General features: G+C 52.1%; 14 non-coding genes across 14 annotated transcripts; 12 read left to right on the forward strand and 2 right to left on the reverse strand.

Annotated features, from left to right (window-relative positions):
* Window positions 1–178: 178 nt before the first annotated feature.
* Window positions 179–251, forward strand: Trnam-cau (transfer RNA methionine (anticodon CAU)). Its single transcript has one exon. It is a non-coding gene; the product is annotated as a tRNA-Met (tRNA).
* A 308-nt stretch (window positions 252–559) lies between these two features.
* On the forward strand, window positions 560–631 carry Trnae-uuc (transfer RNA glutamic acid (anticodon UUC)). Its single transcript has one exon. It is a non-coding gene; the product is annotated as a tRNA-Glu (tRNA).
* Window positions 632–927: 296 nt separating this feature from the next.
* Trnak-uuu (transfer RNA lysine (anticodon UUU)) lies at window positions 928–1000 on the forward strand. The gene has a single exon. It is a non-coding gene; the product is annotated as a tRNA-Lys (tRNA).
* A 139-nt stretch (window positions 1001–1139) lies between these two features.
* On the forward strand, window positions 1140–1221 carry Trnas-aga (transfer RNA serine (anticodon AGA)). The gene has a single exon. It is a non-coding gene; the product is annotated as a tRNA-Ser (tRNA).
* A 275-nt stretch (window positions 1222–1496) lies between these two features.
* Trnag-ucc (transfer RNA glycine (anticodon UCC)) lies at window positions 1497–1568 on the reverse strand. The gene has a single exon. It is a non-coding gene; the product is annotated as a tRNA-Gly (tRNA).
* A 975-nt stretch (window positions 1569–2543) lies between these two features.
* Trnam-cau (transfer RNA methionine (anticodon CAU)) lies at window positions 2544–2616 on the forward strand. Its single transcript has one exon. It is a non-coding gene; the product is annotated as a tRNA-Met (tRNA).
* Window positions 2617–2924: 308 nt separating this feature from the next.
* On the forward strand, window positions 2925–2996 carry Trnae-uuc (transfer RNA glutamic acid (anticodon UUC)). Its single transcript has one exon. It is a non-coding gene; the product is annotated as a tRNA-Glu (tRNA).
* Window positions 2997–3292: 296 nt separating this feature from the next.
* Trnak-uuu (transfer RNA lysine (anticodon UUU)) lies at window positions 3293–3365 on the forward strand. The gene has a single exon. It is a non-coding gene; the product is annotated as a tRNA-Lys (tRNA).
* Window positions 3366–3504: 139 nt separating this feature from the next.
* Trnas-aga (transfer RNA serine (anticodon AGA)) lies at window positions 3505–3586 on the forward strand. The gene has a single exon. It is a non-coding gene; the product is annotated as a tRNA-Ser (tRNA).
* A 275-nt stretch (window positions 3587–3861) lies between these two features.
* Trnag-ucc (transfer RNA glycine (anticodon UCC)) lies at window positions 3862–3933 on the reverse strand. The gene has a single exon. It is a non-coding gene; the product is annotated as a tRNA-Gly (tRNA).
* A 975-nt stretch (window positions 3934–4908) lies between these two features.
* On the forward strand, window positions 4909–4981 carry Trnam-cau (transfer RNA methionine (anticodon CAU)). Its single transcript has one exon. It is a non-coding gene; the product is annotated as a tRNA-Met (tRNA).
* A 308-nt stretch (window positions 4982–5289) lies between these two features.
* Trnae-uuc (transfer RNA glutamic acid (anticodon UUC)) lies at window positions 5290–5361 on the forward strand. The gene has a single exon. It is a non-coding gene; the product is annotated as a tRNA-Glu (tRNA).
* Window positions 5362–5657: 296 nt separating this feature from the next.
* Trnak-uuu (transfer RNA lysine (anticodon UUU)) lies at window positions 5658–5730 on the forward strand. The gene has a single exon. It is a non-coding gene; the product is annotated as a tRNA-Lys (tRNA).
* Window positions 5731–5869: 139 nt separating this feature from the next.
* Window positions 5870–5951, forward strand: Trnas-aga (transfer RNA serine (anticodon AGA)). Its single transcript has one exon. It is a non-coding gene; the product is annotated as a tRNA-Ser (tRNA).
* The last annotated feature ends 49 nt before the right edge of the window (window positions 5952–6000 follow it).

Consider the following 6000-nt stretch of genomic DNA (forward strand, 5'->3'; position numbering starts at 1 on the left):
GGGCGATGTACTGTAACCTCGGGCAGTGCTGCGTTCCGTTGAAAAAGCTGCGGCAGCAGTTTAATCTAGCAAGTAGGGAAAGCACGTGTAGCAACACAACAGATTCTTGAGAAAGCGCAAACTGTCTATCTCTAATATGCGAGACTTACCAAGTTTCCTGTAACGTTGCTTGCAACGTGCCTCGGTAGCGCAGTAGGTAGCGCGTAAGTCTCATAATCTTAAGGTCGTGAGTTCGATCCTCACCCGGGGCATTTAATTTGCTGTACATCATGGCTGAATTAACGGCGTTGCTGTTGCTAGGGAACGAACTTAATTGTCGTTCGTTATCCACAAGGAGGCTACACCTCAGCGTCAATATGTTTATTTCCAATTATGACAACGTACAACTTTGATCTTTCTCTTCCCTTGTTATGAGTAAAATAATGAATAGTCAATTTCGAGCTGTGCGCCATGCCAGTCTGTAGGCGCAAATATGCTCGCAAACAGAGAACACCACTGAGACCAGATTCAGCACGAAATACGAGAGGAGACGGAGAAGATCTCACGCTTATCGAGCAAATCCGGTGTGGTCTAGTGGCTAGGATACCTGGCTTTCACCCAGGAGGCCCGGGTTCGATTCCCGGTACCGGAACGGAAGTTTTTGCGCACACAACGCTCCATGTTTTGGCCTTCGAACTGTCGTTTGTCGCCCACCCTCCGGAGCTTCGGCCGAACGTAATCGGGGAAAACAGGCACATGATGCAATTACTGTCGGCACCGGAATAAAGGGAGAAGTGGCACTGGTCCGCTGTTGGGCTGCTACCAGCGTCAGTGGGAAGTCGGTGAAGTCGCCAGTTGCGGCAGAAGCCAGCTGTTACCGTAGTACGCCTACACACGCGTTCCAGTTATTCACATTGCTTGCAGCCGCTCCATCCACAACAAGGGTGAGCCCGGATAGCTCAGTCGGTAGAGCATTAGGCTTTTAACCTAAGGGTCCAGGGTTCAAGTCCCTGTCCGGGCGAAGATTTTAACGTTTCCGCAATGGCTCGTCTCGTAGCGATGGTAGCCCTGCCGTAATCAGTGCACAGAGTTCGTTTCCTGTCAACATTCTGCGCAGACCGGTTGCATTTCTCACGATTCCAGGGAAACTTCAGTTACGAGCAGTCGTGGCCGAGTGGTTAAGGCGTCTGACTAGAAATCAGATTCCCTCTGGGAGCGTAGGTTCGAGTCCTACCGACTGCGTCGGTTTTTTTCTTTTTTTGTTTAAGAAGAACGAGCAGAAAATTTCGCAGTTTGCCTGTCGTTTTGGTACCTCTCCACACCTCGCCTCTCACAGCCGTTTATAGTGCCTGTCATTTTGATAAGGGCGAATTCCAAGCGTCAGCTTTCGCGTCAGCCGAGCAAAGTCGGGACAAGTCGGGACATACTACAGGATGGTCTGCGTGGAGCAACGACGAAAAAAACCTTCATGTAACAGCACGCGGCTCACATACTCATACGAAAAAACCAGCGCCACTTGCGGTGGCCGGGAATCGAACCCGGATCAACTGCTTGGAAGGCAACTATGCTCACCATTACACCACCACCGCACTGCCGCTGCTCGCAACGCCCCGCTGTGTCGGCTTCCCGCCCGCCAGCAGCGGCCCACGGTGATAGTAGCTGCAGGCGCTTTTCGAGGTAGGAGGGTGCATCCACACGCATTCGGGTAGCGCCTCCACGCACGCTGCGTCTTTGGGCAAGACTAGTCGCCGCGGCCGCAAGGTTACTCACACGATAGTGATGAGCATTCGTTTTAAGGCAATGTAGTGGAGGACTCCACGTGTGTAGCACTTTTTTCGGTTGTATCCGACGTCGCTGGGTGGCAATCCCACTTTCCCATGCAGAAAAGTGCTCGGGAAGCACGGGCAGCTTGTCGAGCATCGGTGGTTCAATGGCATGTGCCTCAGTAGTGCAGTAGGCAGCGCGTAAGTCTCATAATCGTAAGGCTTGCCGGCACGATAGCTCAGCGTGTTCGGTCTGAGAGTTATCTGCCCTCTGTAATAAAAGACCGAGTCAACGATGAACTTGAACGGGCGTCATCGGACGTCCGCCCCCAACAAATGCAACGAAAGAAATGAGAACAAAAAAAAAATTGGTGAATGCTCGCTTAGCATGCGGACGGCCCGGGTTCGATTCCCGGCCGATGCATCGTTCTGCTGTTCTCGCTATAATGCTGCCGCGCCGATTCCTCGCCTGAGCTGCGTCAGCCTCAGGAATGTATAGCAGGATTCGCTGTGAGAAGAACCATACACGCAGCACGCAGTAGACCGTACCTGGACGGTCGCGTGCTATTTCTGAACTCTAACGTCGGCCTGGCCCAACAGGCCGCTGTGTTCAGGTGCCGCAAGGGCGATGTACTGTAACCTCGGGCAGTGCTGCGTTCCGTTGAAAAAGCTGCGGCAGCAGTTTAATCTAGCAAGTAGGGAAAGCACGTGTAGCAACACAACAGATTCTTGAGAAAGCGCAAACTGTCTATCTCTAATATGCGAGACTTACCAAGTTTCCTGTAACGTTGCTTGCAACGTGCCTCGGTAGCGCAGTAGGTAGCGCGTAAGTCTCATAATCTTAAGGTCGTGAGTTCGATCCTCACCCGGGGCATTTAATTTGCTGTACATCATGGCTGAATTAACGGCGTTGCTGTTGCTAGGGAACGAACTTAATTGTCGTTCGTTATCCACAAGGAGGCTACACCTCAGCGTCAATATGTTTATTTCCAATTATGACAACGTACAACTTTGATCTTTCTCTTCCCTTGTTATGAGTAAAATAATGAATAGTCAATTTCGAGCTGTGCGCCATGCCAGTCTGTAGGCGCAAATATGCTCGCAAACAGAGAACACCACTGAGACCAGATTCAGCACGAAATACGAGAGGAGACGGAGAAGATCTCACGCTTATCGAGCAAATCCGGTGTGGTCTAGTGGCTAGGATACCTGGCTTTCACCCAGGAGGCCCGGGTTCGATTCCCGGTACCGGAACGGAAGTTTTTGCGCACACAACGCTCCATGTTTTGGCCTTCGAACTGTCGTTTGTCGCCCACCCTCCGGAGCTTCGGCCGAACGTAATCGGGGAAAACAGGCACATGATGCAATTACTGTCGGCACCGGAATAAAGGGAGAAGTGGCACTGGTCCGCTGTTGGGCTGCTACCAGCGTCAGTGGGAAGTCGGTGAAGTCGCCAGTTGCGGCAGAAGCCAGCTGTTACCGTAGTACGCCTACACACGCGTTCCAGTTATTCACATTGCTTGCAGCCGCTCCATCCACAACAAGGGTGAGCCCGGATAGCTCAGTCGGTAGAGCATTAGGCTTTTAACCTAAGGGTCCAGGGTTCAAGTCCCTGTCCGGGCGAAGATTTTAACGTTTCCGCAATGGCTCGTCTCGTAGCGATGGTAGCCCTGCCGTAATCAGTGCACAGAGTTCGTTTCCTGTCAACATTCTGCGCAGACCGGTTGCATTTCTCACGATTCCAGGGAAACTTCAGTTACGAGCAGTCGTGGCCGAGTGGTTAAGGCGTCTGACTAGAAATCAGATTCCCTCTGGGAGCGTAGGTTCGAGTCCTACCGACTGCGTCGGTTTTTTTCTTTTTTTGTTTAAGAAGAACGAGCAGAAAATTTCGCAGTTTGCCTGTCGTTTTGGTACCTCTCCACACCTCGCCTCTCACAGCCGTTTATAGTGCCTGTCATTTTGATAAGGGCGAATTCCAAGCGTCAGCTTTCGCGTCAGCCGAGCAAAGTCGGGACAAGTCGGGACATACTACAGGATGGTCTGCGTGGAGCAACGACGAAAAAAACCTTCATGTAACAGCACGCGGCTCACATACTCATACGAAAAAACCAGCGCCACTTGCGGTGGCCGGGAATCGAACCCGGATCAACTGCTTGGAAGGCAACTATGCTCACCATTACACCACCACCGCACTGCCGCTGCTCGCAACGCCCCGCTGTGTCGGCTTCCCGCCCGCCAGCAGCGGCCCACGGTGATAGTAGCTGCAGGCGCTTTTCGAGGTAGGAGGGTGCATCCACACGCATTCGGGTAGCGCCTCCACGCACGCTGCGTCTTTGGGCAAGACTAGTCGCCGCGGCCGCAAGGTTACTCACACGATAGTGATGAGCATTCGTTTTAAGGCAATGTAGTGGAGGACTCCACGTGTGTAGCACTTTTTTCGGTTGTATCCGACGTCGCTGGGTGGCAATCCCACTTTCCCATGCAGAAAAGTGCTCGGGAAGCACGGGCAGCTTGTCGAGCATCGGTGGTTCAATGGCATGTGCCTCAGTAGTGCAGTAGGCAGCGCGTAAGTCTCATAATCGTAAGGCTTGCCGGCACGATAGCTCAGCGTGTTCGGTCTGAGAGTTATCTGCCCTCTGTAATAAAAGACCGAGTCAACGATGAACTTGAACGGGCGTCATCGGACGTCCGCCCCCAACAAATGCAACGAAAGAAATGAGAACAAAAAAAAAATTGGTGAATGCTCGCTTAGCATGCGGACGGCCCGGGTTCGATTCCCGGCCGATGCATCGTTCTGCTGTTCTCGCTATAATGCTGCCGCGCCGATTCCTCGCCTGAGCTGCGTCAGCCTCAGGAATGTATAGCAGGATTCGCTGTGAGAAGAACCATACACGCAGCACGCAGTAGACCGTACCTGGACGGTCGCGTGCTATTTCTGAACTCTAACGTCGGCCTGGCCCAACAGGCCGCTGTGTTCAGGTGCCGCAAGGGCGATGTACTGTAACCTCGGGCAGTGCTGCGTTCCGTTGAAAAAGCTGCGGCAGCAGTTTAATCTAGCAAGTAGGGAAAGCACGTGTAGCAACACAACAGATTCTTGAGAAAGCGCAAACTGTCTATCTCTAATATGCGAGACTTACCAAGTTTCCTGTAACGTTGCTTGCAACGTGCCTCGGTAGCGCAGTAGGTAGCGCGTAAGTCTCATAATCTTAAGGTCGTGAGTTCGATCCTCACCCGGGGCATTTAATTTGCTGTACATCATGGCTGAATTAACGGCGTTGCTGTTGCTAGGGAACGAACTTAATTGTCGTTCGTTATCCACAAGGAGGCTACACCTCAGCGTCAATATGTTTATTTCCAATTATGACAACGTACAACTTTGATCTTTCTCTTCCCTTGTTATGAGTAAAATAATGAATAGTCAATTTCGAGCTGTGCGCCATGCCAGTCTGTAGGCGCAAATATGCTCGCAAACAGAGAACACCACTGAGACCAGATTCAGCACGAAATACGAGAGGAGACGGAGAAGATCTCACGCTTATCGAGCAAATCCGGTGTGGTCTAGTGGCTAGGATACCTGGCTTTCACCCAGGAGGCCCGGGTTCGATTCCCGGTACCGGAACGGAAGTTTTTGCGCACACAACGCTCCATGTTTTGGCCTTCGAACTGTCGTTTGTCGCCCACCCTCCGGAGCTTCGGCCGAACGTAATCGGGGAAAACAGGCACATGATGCAATTACTGTCGGCACCGGAATAAAGGGAGAAGTGGCACTGGTCCGCTGTTGGGCTGCTACCAGCGTCAGTGGGAAGTCGGTGAAGTCGCCAGTTGCGGCAGAAGCCAGCTGTTACCGTAGTACGCCTACACACGCGTTCCAGTTATTCACATTGCTTGCAGCCGCTCCATCCACAACAAGGGTGAGCCCGGATAGCTCAGTCGGTAGAGCATTAGGCTTTTAACCTAAGGGTCCAGGGTTCAAGTCCCTGTCCGGGCGAAGATTTTAACGTTTCCGCAATGGCTCGTCTCGTAGCGATGGTAGCCCTGCCGTAATCAGTGCACAGAGTTCGTTTCCTGTCAACATTCTGCGCAGACCGGTTGCATTTCTCACGATTCCAGGGAAACTTCAGTTACGAGCAGTCGTGGCCGAGTGGTTAAGGCGTCTGACTAGAAATCAGATTCCCTCTGGGAGCGTAGGTTCGAGTCCTACCGACTGCGTCGGTTTTTTTCTTTTTTTGTTTAAGAAGAACGAGCAGAAAATTTCGCA

Source organism: Schistocerca nitens, chromosome 4, assembly GCF_023898315.1.
Source record: "Schistocerca nitens isolate TAMUIC-IGC-003100 chromosome 4, iqSchNite1.1, whole genome shotgun sequence".
NCBI lineage: Eukaryota > Metazoa > Arthropoda > Insecta > Orthoptera > Acrididae > Schistocerca > Schistocerca nitens.